This window comes from Sceloporus occidentalis, unplaced genomic scaffold (genome assembly GCF_023333645.1).
Source record: "Sceloporus occidentalis isolate IW3139 unplaced genomic scaffold, rSceOcc1.0.p SCAF_2, whole genome shotgun sequence".
Taxonomy (NCBI): Eukaryota; Metazoa; Chordata; class Lepidosauria; order Squamata; family Phrynosomatidae; genus Sceloporus; species Sceloporus occidentalis.
The window spans coordinates 27,472,344-27,494,388 of NW_028316982.1; the positions used below are offsets into that span (position 1 = coordinate 27,472,344).

General features: G+C 39.7%; 1 protein-coding gene across 1 annotated transcript in view; it reads right to left on the reverse strand.

Annotated features, from left to right (window-relative positions):
• Positions 1–22,045, reverse strand: part of SCHIP1 (schwannomin interacting protein 1) — a 610,191-nt gene that overhangs the window by 574,370 nt on the left and 13,776 nt on the right. The gene's annotated exons all lie outside the window — the stretch shown is intronic.

Below are 22,045 nucleotides of genomic sequence, written 5' to 3' on the forward strand. Positions count from 1 at the left end.
AGAAGCAAATGAAAGGCTCTCCATCCATCCCAACTGCCATTGCCCTGGCCTCTGAGGGAGAGACAGGCATGGCTCCACCATGCCTTGGCCCAGCAAGAGATGATAAAACCTCCCTCCATCCCAAATAATACTGCCTAGACCTCATAGGGAGAGAGAACTAGGCACTATCTGCTGGACTGTAGTGATCACTTTGTGCTGGCCTGGGCCCGAACTAGGGCTGCGGTAGGGTAGAGCATTCACATGCTCTGAAGGTTTACCGAGCGCTGTGGGTGCCATCTTGCCATGCCCCCATTTATGATTATGTCCATCATGCGCTGCACCCAAATGACACGGCACATGAGAGGTGCCGTAATGCTGCACCACAGCAGTTATGGCACCTGTTCTGTGGTGCAAAAAGAAGCCCCTTTTCAAGCCATGTGGTTGCCGCAGCCTGCTTCCAGGGCAGAAAGGGGGGGGGGGGTGTCGTGCCACCCCTTTCTGCCAATCTGTCCGGCACCTATATCCCCTTTCCCACTGCCATTCCCTATTAATTGTGTGTCTTGTTTAAATTGTGGATATGAGGGCAGCGAATGAGAGTAAGGTTCTCTGAGAGCCTTTGTGGCTGAAGATCAGGATATAAACACTAAATAAATAATAAAATCAATGACTAGTAGTCATGATGGCTGTACGATATATCCAAGATCCAAAGCACTATGCTTCTCTTTACTAATTGCTAGGGAACATGGGCTGGAAGATGCTATTGCGTTCACAATTTACTTGTGGGCTTCCTTTTGACATCTGGCTGGCTACCATATGTGAAACAGGATGCAAACAGAGCCCTGTGCTGCTCTGAATAGTTTAGTACCTATTTACCTAAAAATAAAAAGCAGAAGGAAAAAGGCACTTCACATAGTAAGGTGAGGTCAAAGTAAAGCACTCGCCCCACCCCCAAATAACTCCCATAATGTTAATGGCAACAAGTACTAGGATCTGAAAGGGCTTGTAATGAATAGTGCAGTTAACTACTTTTTAAAAGTAATATCATAAAGGTTGTAAGAATTAGCTGGACATTGTTTTAAAAAATGGAAACTCTGGTTGACAGGTCTTAGACTTCATTGTTTTGTTGTCATTGTTCTTTCAAGGGATGTATACCTAATTCTACATGCACACCTGTTTATGCTTGACAGGATGTGTATGTATTGTTTACTCAGCTTGAGTCCCTGAAGGGACACACGGAGAGCTTCCCTGGCTGGAAGGTGTTGTTAAATGACAAGTTCTTACATTGCTGCAATTCACTCATATAAATTGAATGACTGGTGAGTGATAAGACTATTGTGGTCTTTGTTGAATTCTTTTTTGCAAACAGAATCTTTACAGTTCTTTGTCATTCCAAAAAAAGGGAACCCTTTTTCAAAAACAAGCAAAATCATTTTGATAACAAAATGAGCTGATCTTTTATTCTGAACACTCACTTTAAAATTAGCTTTTGTCTGTAACTATACACATACTCATACACACAAACACATTTGTGTCCACATGTGTGTGCACTCACAAACACACAATTCCTAATCTAGTACAAATTGATAACAGCAAGAAGGAACAACCCCTTGTCTGACTCTCCAATACATCACAAATAGGAAGTGACACATTTTGCTAGTGACTAGAAAACTGTGGGAAATCTATCCCATTTTACATAGCACTTCCCCAAGAAGCTCTTTCCTTCTGACTGGCATTTTATTTATTTCTTCCTTCAATTAGCAAACATGAAATCATTCAACTTCAGAAGAATGCTTTATGCTGGCTGAAACTGGCAAACAAAAGCCATTAATTACAGTCTCTAAATTTAGTGATGTATGAAATGCTGGCATCTATGAAAAACACTGCAGGGAAAAGAGTTCCCAAGCAGAACTCCAGAAACATGACAGGCAGCAATAAAACTTCTGCCTGGTACTCTCTGACCCAAAGGGGAACAAAAAGTCAGAGGCTGCATTTGCTCTGCAGAAACAATGCAGTTTGACAACACTTTAACTGTGCCCTGGCTCAATGCTAGTGAATCCTCGGATTTGTAGTTTGTTGTGGCACCAGAGCTCTCTGACAGAGAAGGCTAAATATCTCACAAAACTACAAATCCCAGAGTTCCATAACTTTGCGTCATGTGGTGTTAAACTTCATTATTTATGCAGTGTAGATGCAGCTAGAGATCCCACTCCAGAAGACGGCTATATTCCAACACTTAACTCCTTCATGTTTGTTTTGTTGTAAAAAAAAAAAAAACTACTGAATTTTTACAAGATCTTTGTGGGAGGGCTTTCTTGATATTCTACCACCATCACAGATGTGTTTGGTACAGACAGAGGAGAGCACCATCTCTGTGGTTGCTCCCCAGTTCCCTCCCTTCAGCTCTCTTTCTGCAATGGGCAAAGACATTTTATTTAGGTTGGCCCTTGCTATGGCAAAAAGAACTTGCTATGGCAAAATAATCTTTTGATGGGGTGTGTTATGCTTTTATCTTTTTTACCATATTTTAATTTGGTTTTTTAATATTTTAATTTATTGTTTAATCAAATGATTTAATTTTTTAAACTTTTGTATCAAGTTGTATGTTTTACCTGCACTTCATTTCGGTGTGTGGTAAGCCATCTTGGTAAGGCTTAGAGATCCTGTGTTGTGTATGACTCTGAAGATCAGGGTTCAGTGTCCTGCTCAGCCATGGGAATCCAATAGGTTACCTTGGGCAACTCACACACTCTCAGCCCCAGAAAACCCCATGATAAGTTCACTTTAGGTTCACCATAAGCTGGAAACAAAGGCACACAACAGAAACAAAAGCCATCTTAAGTCCTCTACTGGGAAAAGGTGGGAAATAAATTAAACAAATAATAAAATTATTGTGGTAAGGAACTAGATGAAGAAATGAAGAACAAGAAAATGTCAACTTTGGTTAGGTAAGGGGCATTTTAAGGAAGTGATGGGGCACTCCTTCTCAAATAAATGAACTAAGCACCCTTGTATTGAGTTTCTATTATTATAACATACCTGAAATAATTTACATAGTAGGAATGCATACATGGTTTCTCTACTACTCTACAATAACTGAAGTTCCCCATGGGGGATTTCCCATGTCATGGTGAAAGAAGTTTGTGGGGATGCACACCTTGATATGTGCAAACAGTGGGCCCTTGGTATCTGCTGTGGTTTGGTTCCAGGATCACCCATAGATACCAAAATCCATGAATACTCAAGTACCATTAAATGCAGTGTAAGTAAAATGGTATCCCTTATATAAAATGGCAAAATCAAGGTTTCCTTTTGGGAATTTAAATATATATATTAATATTTTAGCAATAGCAATAATATTTATATACCACTTATCAGTGCACTTAAGCACTCCCTAAGTGGTTTACAGTGTGTAAGCTAATTGCCCCCAACAAGCTGGAACCCTGGCTGATATTGAACTCACAACCTTGTGGTTTGTGAATGAACGGCTGCAGTACTGGCATTTAACCACTGCACCACCAGGGCTCCTAATATTTTCAAGCCATGGTTACTTGAATATGTAAATAAAGTATCTGTGGATATAGAGGGCCAGCTGTATAACCACTTTACCAGTTCAACATGTATGTCAACAGGGCTAAAAGGTTAGTCTTCTGTGACATCCTGTGTTCATTAAAGGTTCAAGAGGTGTCTGAACCCATTTTCTAGCAAGTTAAAATTAAGCATAAATCCTTTGCTCTTCCACTTCCACAGATTCATTGGAGCAGCCCAAGGCACTCACACTATTAGCATTCTTAAATACCAAAGATCATTGGTACTTCAAGTCATTTCTGACTTATGGGAAGCCTAAGGTGAACCCATTCCAAGGCTTGATTTAAAGAGAGTCTGCCACTGTCTTCCTCTAAAGGTGAGAGAGTATGACTTGCCCAACATCACTCCATGGGTTTCTATGGCCACATAGGAATTTGAACAAGACTCTTAGTCTAACACTTATGCCACCATGCACACTAGCTCTCCAAAAGGAAGTAGCTAACCTGAATTGGCTTAGTATGGCTGACACCTGCTTTGTTTATTTTTATAACTGTCTCAACATTAGTGTTCAATTAATTCATGCAATGTAATTAACCAGAACTTTTTTTACCATTCTGATTGCCTAAGGTAATGTTTGCTCTTCTTATACCCATGGGAAGTAAGGTACACAAAGTCCTCTGAAAGCACGATAGTACAGTGATACTTATCCAGATTACACACAGGTACCAGCCACTCAACTATGCACAGCTAATAAAATGCCACTGAATGTATCTGCTTCCCAGCCAATACTTCAACAACAGCTTAACACAGAGGTAGAAGATGAGCTCAGTATCATCCTTTCCCTAATTTTTCGCCGAAATAAAAAGTCCTAGAGCAAGCAACTCAACATATTCCTAATATGTCAGAACCTCAGTGAAATTGATAAAGAAACATGAAAACATTTTGTTGTTGCTAACTGCCCTTGAGTCAACTTCGACTTATGGTGACTCTCCAAGTCCCCATGTCCCCAACTGCTCTGCCCCGTGGTTTATCTGACTGAGGCTACACTTCTGGCATGTGGTCTGCCTCTTTTTCTGTTGTCTTCTACTTTCCCTAGCTTTATTGTCTTTTCTAATGAATCATGCCTTCTCATGAATGTGGCCAAAGTATGACAGTCTCAGTTTTCTCATCTTGGCTTCCAAGGAAAGTTCAGGTTTGATCTATTCTAGGATCCATTTGTTTGTCTGTTTGGCCATCCACAATATCCTCAGCATTATTCTCCTGTATCATATCTCAAATGAGTTGATTTTTCTCCTATCCACTTTTTTCATTGTCCCGCTCTCAGATCTGTACATGGTGATGAGGAATACAGTGGTTTGGGCAATTCTAAGTCACCTTGTATTGAGTCAGACCATTAGCCCATCTATAACTGGCAATGGCTCTCATGTGTTTTTCCACTGAAATTCTGCCCCTCCTTTAGGAGACCATCAAACCTCCACAAAATACTATAATTCAAGTGACAAGTTAAGAAGAAGAATATCTGTATAACAAAGCACACTCCTAACTGCATGTTCAGTTATGCAATATGCATGCATGTGTATATGGACACCCAGAATGAAAAGAAGGAACTATGATTGTGTACTGTACTTACGTTTAACCTGACTTTTCACAAGGATTGTCAAGCCTGCCTCAGAGCTTAATCAGGCATTGACTTGACACACAGCACTGCACTGGGAGATGAGGAACATATTGAATTCTGATTCTGATGTTAGAAAGGAAAGAAATGAGCTTTCTTTCCCTACTGATTGTGTTCCTATAAGATTTCACAACCGACATGCCTGTAATTGGGTTCAGGAACATTTGAAACATTACTTTATGCTACACATCAATGAAAAGTGTATCTTGGTCTGCTGCGACCTGTTGATGAACATCTTGAATTTTCAATACTATTCCCTATTGGAAGAGTTTTATTTTGTTTTGTTTTGTTTTGTTTTGTTTCACTACATGTGAAAGGGATCTCGGAGTCCTAAGTAGGCCACAAGTTGAACATGAGTCAACAGTGTGATGCAGCAGCTAAAAAAGCCAATGTGATTCTAGACTGCATCAATAGAAGCATAGTGTCTAGACTGAGGGGAGTAATAGTGCTACTCTATTCTGTTTTGGTCAGGCCTAAAAAAAGGATATTGAGAAGCTGGAGTGTGTGCAAAGGAGGACAACCAAAATGGTGAAGGGTCTGGAAACTATGCCCTATGAGGAGAGACTTGGGGAGCTGGGTAAGTTTAGCCCAGAGAAGAGAAGGTTAAGATGAGATATGATAGTCCTGTTTAAATATTTGAAGGGGTGTCATAATGAAGATGGAGCAAGCTTATTTTCTGTAGCTCCAGAGAACCCAGAGCAATGAATTCAAACTACATGAAAAGCAATTCCACCTAAATATTAGGAAGAACTTCCTGACAGTTAGAGCCATTCGACAATGGAGTATGCTCCCTCCGAGTGTGGTAGAGTCTCCTTTGGAGGTTATTAAACAGAGGCTGGATGGCCATCTTTTGGGGGTGCTTTGATTGTGTGTTCCTGCATGGCAGGGGATTAGACTGGATGGCCCTTGTGGTCTCTTTCAACTCTATAATTTTATGATGGACCTTGATTTTACCCAAGACCTAGTGTAAAGGGGCACAGGCAGTAAAAAGGCTATAAAAGTTCAATGGCCCCATACAGACAGGCCAAAATAAAGCTGCTTCGAGTCACTTTGGAGGTATGCTATGTCAATGATACATGCGTCCCAAGAATCCAGATGCTGCACCAAAGCTGCGCTATAGTCTTTAGGACTGGATCGTGGCTTTGGCATGGCTTCCAAACTCTTAGGACTCATGAATCATTGAAACAGCATACCTCCAAAGTGACTCAAAGCAGCTTTATTTTGGCCTGTCTGTATGGGGCCAATGCAAACTTTAAAGGCACCAGAACTCATCTGATATTGGAGGCTAGTACTTGGATGGGAGAATGCCAATGAATACCATCAGTTGATGCAGACTATTTTTCAGAGGAAGGAACTGGTAAAACCACCTCTGAATATTCCTTGCCTAAGAAAACTCTGTGAAATTCATGGGATCACTATAGGTTTACAGGTGTCTTGAAGGCATGTGCACAGTCACAAGGAGCTGGAAGCAAGATACTGGAATGTTTCTCAGAACAAAATCAAACAAACACAGGCTGCCTAATTGCAATGCAGAGTTATCCATTCCAGAGAACCCAGCCAATGCAAAAAACTGACTCATCCAGTCACTGAACACATACCTCTCCTCCTTGCTCTTGAGCAATTTAGAAGTGTAATAAAGTCATTTACATAATTAACATACATACTGTGTAATGGCTAGCGGAAATGTTGCCATCCTTTTGTTAGCTTGGCAGACAGGAAGGACACAATGGATGGAGGCATTGAAATTTTGGAGCCATCTGGGGTAGTGAAAGCAGTAATAAACTGAAAAAATGCTGTTATTGTATACATTATTGTCCTAATGAGCCAGTGTTTTCAAATATTTATCCCATTTGTGCCTAGGTTAATGCTTTCACACTTTTGTAGGGAGGAAAGCAAATGTTTCCAGCATCTTTCTCCCATTAATCTTGCTGAGCAGTCCTGGCTCTAGTAGCACAATACAACTTATACCATCAGGGACCATCAGACTCACTACTCTATTATAAAATGCAGGACGTTCACTTCTTGCGTAATGCTTTGATTTTATTTCATTCCAGTTTATTTCATGACAGGAGCCACTAGTAACTATTGTCTAAGATTGCTTTATCTCTTCAAACCAAGAATCTCTCCACATATTAAGTTTTTTGGGAACATATCTATCACTGATCTCATAGCTTGGCTTACGAAATGAACATGAAGTTACTTAAAAGGACAATAAAACCCAGATTTTAATTTAAAATTCATGTAAGGATATTCATACGCTGCTTTGTGACAGGCGCTGTCACCAAGGTCTATATTTAATTGCTTCCTCCACCCCCACCCCAAGTGAATATGTTTGCTGTCCTGATGATAAATCTACAGTCTACCCATTGCCAAAGAAAAATAGCTCAGGCTTTTCAGTATGCTGGCACCACAGGTCACATCTATCATCCTCAGGCCCCTGTTTTACTTTTAATTACAAAACTTCACTCAAGAATGTTACTTTCAATCCTAAAGTGAATGGGAAAGTAGGCTTTAATTTGCAGAATGGCACTTAAATTTTCAGCTCAGACAACATTAATTTGCTGGTACTAAGCGACCGCAACAAAAACATGTCCTGTGATTTAAATTTCCATGAAAGACCTTGTTACAAATTGACATCACATTCTATATTTCTCAAATGCTCAGCCTATAATTTTAATCAAAATGGTGAAATTCATCCTTCCTTCCAGAATAAATGGGATTAAATTCTGAAGAGTTTGGTCAGGTTTAAGGGCACCTTATTTTGCCCATGAACTCCCAGATAATCAGGAGGTAACAACTGATATTATGTATATAGAGCTTTGCAGGGGAGAAAAACTCAGTATGAATTAGACTGCTGAAATTACACTTATTCATGTAAGAGGATATGAGCCCTTTTCTATGTTTCTCAAAAATGCATGAAGGCTCATTCAGGTGAGAAGGCTGGGTTTGCTTGTTCTGTATGCTTTCAAATCATTTCCAGCTTATGGTAACCCTAAGGTGGACCCACTGCATGGTTTTCCTGGCAAGATTTGTTCAGAGAAGGTTTGCCTTTGTCTTCTGAGGCTGAGAGACTGTGGACCATACCACACAGGGATTTTTTGAGCACGGAAGTAGGGTCAGTTCGCATTGGCCGATGCGTATTCGCGTTATATTGCATTGGTGTTCCACACCTGTGAGCTCAGAATACGTATTGACCAATGCGATATAACAGGAATACGCTTTGGCCAATGTGTATTCACGGCTGGGTTCCGAACTGAAGGCAGCCGGCTCCTCCGTTTTGCAAGTGCGCAAAATTAGTGGATCGGCAGGATCCGTATTGATGGCCAGTGAGAAACTTCTGCTGTTTTGGCTGGTGTGTACATCCAATCCGCTGGTTCTCCTGAAGACCACCGGGTTACAAATTTCCCATGATGCTGCACTGGAATTTCCCCCTTCTCCTTCCGTTGGCCCTTTCCCCTTTCAAGACAACTGCCGGGGCTGGGGAGTGATTTTTCCATTCAACGAGATAAAGCAGAAACCTTTTGTGTGTGTGGGGGGGGGGGGGGGGAAATGTATATGTATATGTGTGTGTGTGTAAGCATATACATGCAGCATTACACTTTCGGCTGCTCCACAGTTTGTGTGTGTGTGTGTGTGTGTGTATGTATATGTATATGTGTGTGTATATGTATATGTGTGTGTGTATATATATATATATATACATACACACACACACACACACACACATACACACACACACACAAAGATGTGTGTGTAAGCATATACATGCAGCATTACACTTTCGGCTGCTCCACAGTTTGTGTGTGTGTGTGTGTGTGTGTGTATGTATATGTATATGTGTGTGTATATGTATATGTGTGTATATATATATATATATATATACACACACACATACACACACACACACAAAGATGTGTGTGTAAGCATATACATGCAGCATTACACTTTCGGCTGCTCCACAGCTTGTGTGTGTGTGTGTGTGTGTGTGTGTGTGTGTGTGTGTGTGTATGCGTGTGTGTGTACACACACACACACACACACAGCTGTGTGTGTACACATATAAATATGGCTTCACACTTTTGGCGGTACCACAATGTGTATATGTGTGTATATCTGTGTGTGTGTGTGTGTGTGTGTATACACACACACACACACACACACATATATATATAAACACTCAAGCAGACAGATGTGTGTGTACACATATAAATACGGCATCACACTTTTGGCTGTGGCAAGTGTGTTTGTGTGTGTGTGTGTGTGTGTGTGTGTGTGTATTAACACTCATACAGAAAAATGTGTGTGTACACATAAAAAAGGCATCACACTTTTGGCTGTACCACCATGTGTATATGTGTGTGTGTGTGTATATACACTCATACAGACAAATGTGTGTGTACACATAAAAAAGGCATCTCACTTTTGGCTGCACCAATATGTATATATATATAAGTATGTATGTATGTATTTATGTGTGTGCATATATACACACACACACACACACACATATACAGATGGTGCATACCCCTTTCGTAAGTGGCTAAAGGCAGCAATTATCATGATATTACACGCTAAACAGTGACCTCATTCTTCACCCCCGGAAGTTAAAAATGTTGCCCCCGTTCAGAGCCCCACAGAGCATGCGCAAAGCTGCCGATGCGCATCAGCCAATACACATTGTATTGGGCTGGTGTGGTTATCCAATCTGCACTTGCCTCACTTTGCCTGAATACGCATTGGCCGATGCGCAAAACCTCAATCCGGAAGGCCGCCCAGGTGTGAATGAACGATGCGATATGACGTGAATACGAATCGGCAAAGCGTATTCAGAGAGCTCGAGTGTGAATGAACAATTAAAAATGACGCGAATACGCATCGGCCAATGCAAACTGACCCTACTTCTGTGCCCTGTGTGGTAAGGTCCTGTGACTCACCCAAAGGTGTCCAGAGGGTTTCCATGGCTGACCCTGGTCAGAGTCCTTGTCCAATGGTCAAACCACTGTAAGGTGCTGGGTTTGCACACCAAGCTAAATCAATGTTTAAACTTTGTGGTCCCCTTCTCAAGTTTCCACCTACAAGTCATGATTTACCCCAAGCACTCAAATACACATTCACACTATTCATGGACATGTGCACAAACATCAGCGACAAACTGATTAGGTTGTCCTAATCCAAGTATATGAAAGTCTGGGATTCAAATAAGATCAGACCATCACGTTGAAATATCTTCCCCTGCCATCTTACCATCCCACTAGATGATCATGCTATAACTCTAGGGTTGTCATTGAAGAGCCAATCATTTTGATTGCTAATGTCATCTCCACATGACTGGCAGAGACAGCATTGGATCCTAGTTTGTGTGTGTGTGTGTGTGTGCGCGTGCGTGCGTGCGCGCGCGCCCGCACACACACACACCCCTTCAAATTGCCTGTTGACTTATGGCAACCTCATGAAGTTCACAAGGTTTTCTTAGGCAAGGAATACTGATATTATTCCAGCATTATTCAGTCTGCAATGGCATTTTCCCATGTACAGCATTCATTAGAAGTAGAGGGTCTGCTTTATATGTCCTGAATTAATGAAGTCTGAGATGCTGTCATTCATTAAATACTGGTCAAAATGGAGGATTCTGTATGAAAAGGATAAAAACAAGGACCATTAGAATACATTTTCAAGCAGCTGAAATCAGAAACAAACACAGATATAAAAAAAAACCCTAACTACCAATAAATAATTTTAAGCAACAGAAGAACTGAAGTGGAGCATCTAGGAACCAATTTTTCCTCAGCATACCAACCATGTGGAAGGGCCAGTCTGGCACTAGAACTATCAGCCAAACAACTGGTCTTTGGAATTAGATTATCTTTGTATTTATTTATGTTACTACAATGGGCAGTGTCCCTATTTTTATTTGCTGAAGTGTTTTTTTTCCTGCTGAGTTTAGACTGTTCTGTTTTGCATGTCTTTATTGTTTTAATTATTTTAGTTATTTGATGATGAAGTGGGAACATGTGTTTTCAAAACAAATAAAATATAATCTCGTAATTTTTCTGATCTTCAAAAAAGATAGTCATGATTACATATTGTCTATGAAGATACCATCTTTGGCGACTTCTGCATTGAGAGTTAAATGTATCAATATCAGTAGACAAAGATTGTGGGGAGTAATAGAAGTTTTCCATTTAGCAAGATATTTCTAGATCAATAACTATCACCACAGGATATTTTTATTTCATGACAAATTACATGGTAGAAATCTCAGCTCTCACTGGTTTCCTTCCCCCTTTTCAAAATATCTTCTAAGAAAAGGCAGAACTGAGGAAATTGCTTTATTTACTTGAGCTCTGCAAAACAGGATTTTAACAGAGTCATGTGAATTCAATTAGGATCCTAAGTTTATTTCAAGGTAATTGGGTAAATGGTAGATAAATTCATTTCTATATATGCAAAGTGCCTTGAAGATTTAGGCATAGCTAACATGAACAAGCTAAGGCAGAAAGCTTAGAAAGACTGGATGCTTTGTTACCTGCTTGCATGTAATCTACAATTTGATTCTGCCTATGTTTACACAGAAGTAAGTCCCCATTTGCTCAGTGGATTTGTTCATGCGCAGGATCATGCGTAAATTGGTCTTTAGATATTAAAGGACAGAAAAAGGGAATAATAAGGATTGATTGCTCATGTTATAAATACATAGGTACTTGTTTCTCCAGAGACTCTTCATAGTAAGTAGACAGAAAAAATAAATTATCCTCTTAAAGTAATAATAGTATGGGAGGGTTTATAGTGGAATAATATAAAAGCACAAAATATACTTGTCTGAATTAACATAGCCTCAAAATACTGGTTTTACAGTTTTCAAAGAAATCTTAAGGATTTTCAGAGTTTCTGGGTAGGATCTAGAGGACCGCAAGCAAAAATATGTTCACAAAATAGTGTTATACAGACACAGACACACAGCCTTGCTTCTTCCCACTGTGCAAACATGCTTCTTGGCATTCCTGCATTTAAACCCCCCTGTTCAAAATATATTTTCTGCTCAGAAATGTTATTTTCTTTGCTGAAAATTGTATTTGCCATACAGGAATTGTGTTCTGCAAGAAAATTTTGGTTTCTGTCAGGGGGAAAACCTATATGAATAAATGTTGAACTTTAAAGATTCTCACTTTACTTGCATTTTCATCAGGTTTTAATGACTTCTAAGAAATTTTTTTCTTGTTTACTATTTTTGATTCCCCCCCCCCCCCCAAATATTCTTCCATCCCTACACAACACCTGAAAATGTCGCTGGACCCAGATGCGGGGTGGGGGGTGGGGAATGAAGATGGCAACTGGCAGGCTGATGTATGGTTTTTGATGTTTGGCTTTACAATACACCATGGATGCTGAACTTTCTCCCATTTAAGAAAACTGTAAGGGATTTTGTGGTTGCTGAATGAGGTATCTGAGACTAGTGCCAGAACATCCAGAGGTGCAGCATGAAAATTCTAGTTTAAATGCTTACCAACACTGTGTAATTTCTACTGGGCCATAACCAGGTGTTCATATGATCCCAGGACAAGGTCCTATCATCTCAACATATGCTGAATGTTGATACAGTTCAGTATTTTTGCTCAGTTTTTCAGGCTTTCATTTATTTTCTCTGCAAGAGCTTGTCGTTAAGCAAACAGTCTTTCCACTAGATCATCCCATGGTAAACATTTTGGAATGACATGCCAGAGGTATAACTGGAAATAAGTGTTTGTTTAGTGCCATGTGTGAAGGTTCAATAAAACCTGCTCCAAAACAATAATGTACTAGCATAAGGTTTAGATTGTGTATCTCTCTGCAAAAAAAGTCTCTAGAGTTCACAACACTTTAATTTGACATTTGCACATGCTTGCTATTTCCATTTCCTTCTCCAGTAGCACCAGCCACGGGCCTTTCCTCTGTTTATTTTAATATATTAAGTTTCTATCACAAAGTTCCCAAAGCTATGTTTAATTCCTAAACTCTTCATCAACCAACTAGAATCAAATTATCAGTAAAAATGAACTATATTAGTGTCCCCTGAGAAAATAAAAGAGCATTCACCCTTTGCATCTGATTCTAAATAGGTGTTAATCTGGTAGATTTCCTTGAATAGCTGATTCCAGAGCCCTATCACCAAGAAGGCCCTGCAAACATCTCCAGTCATCTCAAAGCCCAAACTATATATTTAGCTCAGCAACACTGAGCAGTTTACAACAGAGCAAGGCAAAGGAGCTAACAGAAGATCTTGTATTTGCACATTGTCCTGGAATGGGGGATTGTTTTCAGAACTGTGACTTATCCAGTGGAAATTGATAATCATGGAAATCTGTTGTAGAATATTTGAAAACCATCCAGTCTGAGCCCCTGTTTTATGTGAGGCTTGTTTGAAGGCTGATGCAGAAGGACTGGTTATTTTCCTCTAAAGCCGAAAGCCTCCAAATCCTGAATTGTAACTTCATTTATATCTAATTCAAAATGTAGGCTGATTAATAGGGCTTTGCTACACATAATATTAAATATGCCACTTAGTACAAAGTTGAATTAAAACCAAGCTTAGAAAGGCTAAATATAAATCAGGAACATAGCACAATGGAAGGGAGGAAGGTTTAACATTTTCCTTTTTAATTTCAGTTTGGAGGAGGGGACAGAATTGGGCCCTATACATCACATTCTGGAAAATTTACCACAGGTCCTTTCACACTACACTATTATAGCACTATGATTCAACTTTAGCAATGCAACATCCTATGGAATCCTGGGGGTTGTAGTTTGGTGAGGCACTAGAACTCTCTGGCTGAGAATTTTAAATGTCCCTCCCTTAACTGAAGGTCCCAGGATTACATAGGATTGAATCCAGGCAATTAAAGTGGCATCATAGTGCTGTAACTGAGTACAGTCGCCCCTCCTTTTCATGGGGAATCCGTTCCAGGCCCCCTCACAAAAATGGAGTTTTGTTTATATTCAAACCCCATTGGCTTGAAAATAGGAGCCGGGGCATGCCGCAGGCACACACCGCATTCATTCCCCTCTCCGTTCATCCCTGGCGCATAAGCGAGGGACACGAGAAAATGGAGGGAGGACTGTGAATGTGCCTGAGCAGTTGTCTAGGATAATGTTGATGATTTTGGTTATGGTATGAATAGGGGAAGAAAATAATTGGTAGCATCTACAGTGCTTAAAATTTATTTCACACTGAGCGCCATGCAAAATGTACTAAAACCAGATGTTTTCCAAAGCTTATGCAAAAAAAAAAAAAAAAAAAATGTAGGACACCTTTGCAGGTCTAATTATAAATTTGAGTTAAAATAAATTCAGAGAGCCAAAATGGTGTATTGATATGAGCACTGGACTATGATTCTGGAGATAAGGGTTCAATTCCCAGCTTGGCCAAAAAAACTCTTTGGGTGACCTTAGGCAAATCACACACTCTAAGCCCCAGAAAACCTGTGACATGTTTGCCTTAGGGTTGCCATAAGTCAGAAATGACTTGAAGGCCTATAATAACCACCACTATCAATTAAAAAATGTGCATTCTGAAGCAAAAAATACAAATGAACAGAAGTGTTTGTTCAAAGTAGATCCAAAACCCTACCACCTTCTTCATTTTGTTCCCATTAGGTAGCTCAACAAGTTTGACAGCTCACTGAGCATGTAGATTTGTATAGCATAACAAACAAACAAGCAAGCAGATTAAATGAGTACAGGCATTCACAAAAAATAACCACACAATGACATTTCAAATCAGGCATAGATTATTATAATTGTTATTATTTATGTTATTATTTATTTAATACAGTGTGTCCGCATCATATGGGGCTTCCAGCATACGCTGAAAGCCGCACCAGAAGAAGCAGCGCCATGCACCAGAAAAACTAATGGTACACACCGCCACGGGCCGCCGCGGGCACAAGCCCCATTGTCTTTAATGAGGCTCGAGCATATGTGGAAGTTCCCTTACATGGGGGGGGGGGGGTCCAGAACTAATCCCCCACATAAGGGAAGGGACCACTGTATATATAATCCCGCTTTTCTCCCATACTGGACCCCAAGCAGGATCATAAGGAAGCAAAATAATAATGTTTCAGACTATATTTCTAGAGAAGTGGTGTTGTTTTTATTTTTACATATGATTGCTTACATGACTGCTTTCAGCTGTACAAATACAATCTGTTGCTCAATTAATATGATGTGGAATATGTTCAAGATGGGCTCATTTAATTTTTCCCAGATTATCTATTCACAGAAGCACCTGCATAATATATTCTAGAAGGTTGTTGCAGAACTTTTAGAGAGAAATATGCCCCCAGGCATCACAAAATTTATCTCTGATCATATATTGTTCTTTAAGAATAGGATTTGCACTTGGGAACAAAAGAACAGCTGGCCAAAAATGCAAAGCAAACTATGTTATATATCACAAACAGAACTGTGTACATTCCTTTGAAATGGGACTATTCAATTTTCAATGGCCTTTTCACTCTAAACATTTACAATGTTTTGATTCCACCTTAACTGCCATGGTTTCATTCTATGGAATCCTGGGATCTGCAGTTTGAGCAGGGATATTTAGAATTCTCAGCAGGTAAGTTTGTGCCCCACATGTAACTACCAACCTAGAACTCCACAGGATACAAAACCTTCTAGTATATATTAAGCAGATATATACTATGCTATCAAACTTGAAGTAAGACAAGAGGAAATTGGAAGCCTCTTTCATGAAAAGACATAATCACAGAGTGCCTTTCATAAAATTTAAACTAGGATTAGAAAGTTCCTTCCCCTCTCCTCCACTTTGGGTGTTATTCCATAGAAAATGGTTGTTTTCAGCACCAGACTGTCCACTTCTCCAAAATCTAAAAACTGAATGAAGCATCAAGTGAGATCTAGTTTCAATTCTGTTTGATTTTTTGGGAAGCTTGCTTTGCCTAATCTTTTCCTCTGTATTTATCATTCAGTAGAAGGTCATGATAGAGTATGCTGTGCTTACTAGCAAGGGCATGGTTATGTGTAGAAATCTACCCTAAAACTGAAGCCTGGTGGTAAGCATTGTCATTCATGTTTTCCTAGAATCATAGAGTCATAGAGTTGGAAGAGACCGAAAAGGCCATCCAGTCAAACTTCTTGCCATGCAGGGAATCACAATCAAAACATCCCTGACAGATGGCCATCCAGCCTCTGTTTAAAGATCTCCAAAGAAGGAGAATCCACTACAGTACTAGGGAGTATGTTCCACTGTCAAACAACTCTTACTATCAGGAAGTTCCTCCTAATGTTGAGGTGGAATCTCTTCTCCTGTAGCTTGCATCCACTGTTCTGTGTTCTAGTCTCTGGAGCAGCAGAAAATAACCTTACTTCATCTCTTCTCAGGCTAAACATACCCCGCTCCCTAAGTCTTTCCTCATAAGACATGGTTTCCAGACCCTTCACCATTTTGGTAGCCCTCCTTTGGACATACTCCAGCTTGTCAACATCCTTTTTGAATTATGGTACCCAGAACTGGACACAGCATTCCAGATGAGGCCTGACCAAAGCAGAATAGAGTGGCAGTATTAATTCCCTTTATCTAGACATTATACATCTATTGATGCAACCTAAAATCATTGTTGACTCATGTTCAAGTTGTGGTCAATTTGTGGCCTTCCTTAGATAAAGCACAGCTTTCAGGTAAAATGGTCTCTATATTTCTCCTTTTTTACAGAAAAATACAGTCTAATTTTTCTCTCTTTTTTGCCAGAAAGTCAAGCTAATAGGGTCATCATCCACAAGTGGTATGCCTGGAATCCATGGCAGCTGTTGCATACAGTGCAACTGAGCATGGAGCCAGTGACCAAAATGTATTCATTATTATTCTGCACACATGGCCCCTTCCTTTCTCCTGACCCTTTCTTTTTTGAAGTCAGCAAAACAATGAGAGACATTTGCAATGAATAGTTATTCATCCTTTGCTGCCTACTATTCCATATGTCAAAGGACTGTTTGGCTGAACTGTGCTCCAGTGCATTCATTCCCCATTCTCCCATTGGAAACAGAGCAAAAGAGGTTTGGCAGAGGAGTTTCACTGGAGAGCCACATTGCATCTGGTCTGAGCTGGATAATTTTTGCTGTTGGGAGCAGGAATGCCATTCTAAGACCCATTTACTCCAAAAGCTGGGTCACTGGGAGTCATCTATTCATTTTTAAATGTTACAGGCTTTCAAAGTGTATGTGCCCAAGCTTTATAAGCAAAATTAAAACAGATGTTATTGTAGGTCTGAGCTGGTGGCTATGTATACCACTACAATAAAGAGAACATGAGTGAGAGGAGGTTTTGCTCACTAAACCAGCAGACACCTCTCAGCTTCAAAATATTCCATGAACTTGTCCTCATACTTAAACAGCCCCAGCTATGATATTCAGTCCACAACACTTTACATCCTGAGCACTCTGACCACCTCATGGTCCCTGAAAGGACACCATTGTTTCTTCATCGCTGCCCATTGCTAAGCCCAGCATCAGTGACAATGACAATGAGTGCTAGATAAGCATATACAAACAGCATAACTGGTTGGTTCCAGTAAAATCAGACCTATAAACTACTTTGTTAGAGGTCATCATTTCTCTTTCTCTGTCTGATCTGAGCAACTTCGTTTCTAACCTCCTCTCCCTGTTTTCCATACTGTACAGTTTCAAGTTACATTAAAGCAGTAACCCTCCAGGGTCAGGGGTTTCTCAGCAGACAATGGTAATTAATTAGACACAGTCCTCCTCACATATCCTCCTACCCTGAGGCCTTGCCATTCACCATCAGACCAACACACAGATTAACATGTAAACCACTTCCTCTCAACCAAGGGTCACACAGTATATACAGCCCACACACCTCCATTCCATCATCCTCTGAAGATGCCAGCCACAGTTGCAAGCAAAACGCCAGGAATAAATTCTTCCAGATCACAGCCACATAGCCCGAAAAACCCACAAAAATCTAGAATCCCCCAAGTGTTTTTGCACCAGAAGTCCAGTTGCACTGTCCATGCTAGCTAGGTCAATGGGATTTGTGAGCCAAAAAATTCTGAATGTCCACAGTTATCCGCATAGGAAATATTTGACAAAATGAAGTTATGCTGACTATGGTTTCTTTTAAGCTTTGTAGCACTTTGCTTATGGTATCATAACCCTTAACCCAAAGGACTCAAAATGGTTGTCATTGGCATGATTGCATTTATTTATTTCAAGTGGCCTGCACTGAACAGAGATAGCACCAGGCCAAGAAGCTGCAATAGCTGTCTTTTCTCATCAGTCCCTTATCCATTCTGTCTGAAGATAAATCTGGAAGCTAAGCCACTCTATGGGAATGAAGGTGGTAACCACTGCCGATAGCAGCCTGACATTTCTCATCCATCAAACAGCTAACTAAAAGGTGCATGTGCATCAGGTTCAGCACACCAACTACTGTTGTTAGATAACCTTACATTGGTACTGTTGCTACTGTCAGAAAAACTCACTAGGAATTCCACAATGGCACTTCAGCAGGCACTCTTGCCAGTGTCTGCTTAAACCTATGCCCTGTATGCCTGGAACTTCTTCTTAGCATATCTACATCAGGTCTTGGGAACTTGCAGACCTCTATAACCCTTAGCTTGTCTTGTCAACATAAAGTATAATGGAAGGAGTAGTTCACCAACATTTGGAGGGATAAAGATTCTCCAGCCTTGATATACATAATGAAACTTCTTGGTAACATCCCATCTGGATTACTGTAATGCACTGTACGTGGGACTGCCTTTGAAAAGTGCTCAGAACCTTCATCTGGTCCAAAGAGCTACAGCCAGGCTGTTAACTGGAGCTGGCTACAGGGAGCATACAACTCACTTGTTGCAACAGCTCCATTGGTTGTCAGTCCGTTTCTGGCCACAATTCAAAGTGCTGGTTTTGACCTATAAAGCCCTATACGGATTGGGTCCAGGCTATTTAAAGGACTGTATCTCCCTGTGTGAAACCCCCAGAATACTGAGATCTGGAGAGGCCTTTCTTTCTGTCCCGCCACCCTCTCAGGTACATTTAGTGAGAATATGTGACTGCTCCCAAGCTTTGGAACTCTCTCTCTAGAGAGACCAGGATTGAGCCACCCTTACTATCCTTCCGACACCAGGTAAAGACATTTCTGTGCAGTCAGGGCTGTTAAGCGGAGCAGGACTGCGTTTTTAATGCTGGACTATACAAATTTTAATGGTTTGTATTTTAATATGTTATATTATAATTTATAACTGTTTTAATTCTTAAAATTGTTTAATTTTTAAAAAAAATTATGTGCATATATTTTAATATTGTTGTACTGTTTTTAAATTGTATTGTTTTATACTTGTTGTTTTCCGCCTTCAGTCCCTGTATTGGGAGAAAGGTGAGATATAAGAAAATAATAATAATAATAATAATAATAATAATAATAATAATAATAATAATGGCCTTCCTGAGTAAATGTTATTGAGATGAAAATCAGTTCATTTACTCTGCAGTTCCACTGACTTCCTTCATTCATCCTTTCACATCTTTTTTCATCTAACCTTTTGGTCTGTGTTTCTGCTTCTGACATGTTTGTTCTTCTTTTAATGTTTTCAGCTATATGTAGTTCAAATTCTTTCTAGAATCTTGTCCAGAACCTGAGAACTTTTTTAGTCTCCTTATATGAAAAAGGGAGAGAACAGGGAGGCAATTCAACCAATGGAGATGTGTGGGGAAGGAATAGGAGTGCACTCTATCTTCCCAGTTCTTTCCCTCTCTGACAAAAGACAACCATTAATATCTGGAGTGCCTCTCCACATTTCTATAGTAGCCTACCATCCATCAAACCCACTTTGCCACCATTACCCTGGTCTGAGGATGTTGTGCTGCTATTTTCCTCAGACTCTGAGGAGTTCATCCTAGAAACCATGGCAGAGTAACACTCTTCCAATACTGGCAGAGCCAATTCTCCTTTTACCACAAGAAATGTTTCTCAGAAAATGCATCGCTAGCCATCTGGATTGAGCTCCACTCCTATTTAAGCATCATTTTAGGTTCCAAGATATTAATCCACCATTCACAGATACATGGCGGGGGTGAGGGTGGGGAGAGAGAGATTCCCAGTGTCTTCAGATGAACTTCCACTTTGAACTGCCCAGGCGCAATCCTGGGTAGAAGTTGGAAACACCATCAGATTGCAGCTACCATCTGGAACACAACATTCAGTGAATTTCTAGGGAAGCATTGTTGCCAAAGCAACCACCTCCTGTGTTCCACTTTCTATTCTACAAAAACCTCCTTCTGTGGGGGTCACTGTTTTGTTTTCCACATTGTTTGACAGGTAGAATTTAGATGAATTCTGTCTCTGTAGCTTGAAACTGCTTTACTAGAATAGCATCTGTTCCTGGTGATCTATTTCTTCCAAATGCTCTGAGAGCAGCTTCTACTTCATTTTTTAAAATTGTGGATTCATCATGAAAAGGTTTCACTTTAAATATATTTGTCATCCTTTCATCTCTCTTTTTTTATATATAAATCTTCAATGTAATGTTTCAATTGTCTTTTTTTTGTCCTATTTCCTAATCATATAATATGATGTCCCCTCTGCTCAGCATCCATCCTCCATCATTCTTACTTTCAATGTAAATTTCTCTTTGATTTCTTGCCTCTTCGAAGTCTACTATTTAACAACGTTCTACTACTTGGAAGAAGTCTACTATTTAGTGATGTTCTCTGTCACCCCCACTGAAGGAATGATCAATTACTTTCTGTGAATTAAGCTGTTACTCCCTGAAAGGACGTGAAAGTTTCCTAGTCTGGTAGCTCCATTTTGTTCACATCCCTTTGGGTTATCCTGTAAGTAGTCTAGTCTCCTAACAGCATTACTCTCAGCTAGAGATACAAAGTCCTGTGGCCATGGGGAAATTAGCAGGGATTGTTTTCACCAGTTTTTTCAAAGCTTTTTTTTTTTTTAATGCAAAAATTGAAAATAATGGAATATGGAATATTTTTTTAAGGATGAACAAAATGTTTAAGACCAGATGTTCATATATTTACCCCCCCCCCCCCCATTTCCCCCTTAAAATCTAGGTATCAGGAAGACATTTGTGTAAGGTTTGTTGGGATTTGTTATTGTCATCCTTTGAGGTTGAGAGAGTGTGAATGTAACATAATATATAGTATTATCTTTGCCATTACATTTCTTTTAGGTGGAAATGAATGCTTTATTTTTACTTGACCACTAAGGAGAAGTGGAGGAAACAAAATAATTTTCTCCCAAATTAGTGAAATTTATTCTGGGTTTTGTCTTTTAAAATTGTTTTTTCGTGTTCTTGATAAACTGGAAAAACCAAAGAGGTTCCTCACAGTTCAGAACTCTGTAGTTCAATTTATAAGAAAACAAAAACAAAATTAAAAAGTAACTTAAAATCATAATTATCATCTGAATAAACTTTACTTCTTACATATCGACATGATGATTTTATTCCAGTCAAAATTATACATAGTGCATTTATTTTCCTAAAGCAACAAAGTGGCTTTCTGTATGTAAAACATGCTAATATCACTTTTTTCATTTTTTTAAAAATCAGGCATTCCTGAAAATACAGGATAAAACCATTTTTCCCACCATGGCTACAGAATTTCTGGAATTCTTAAATCTCCGCCTTCAGCCTGTCTGACATACACAAACCCTCTCACTATGTTAAGATGTGCATGCAAGAGGGGGAGATTTATCTTATAAAAGATTCAATTGCTGATTATTAATGCAAGCTGAAGCAGAAATATGTTTGGCAAAGAAACGAACTGCTGGTTTCTGTGTATCTAAGATCACTATATCATCGAGACATTGGAACAGGAGGAACTTGTTCAATA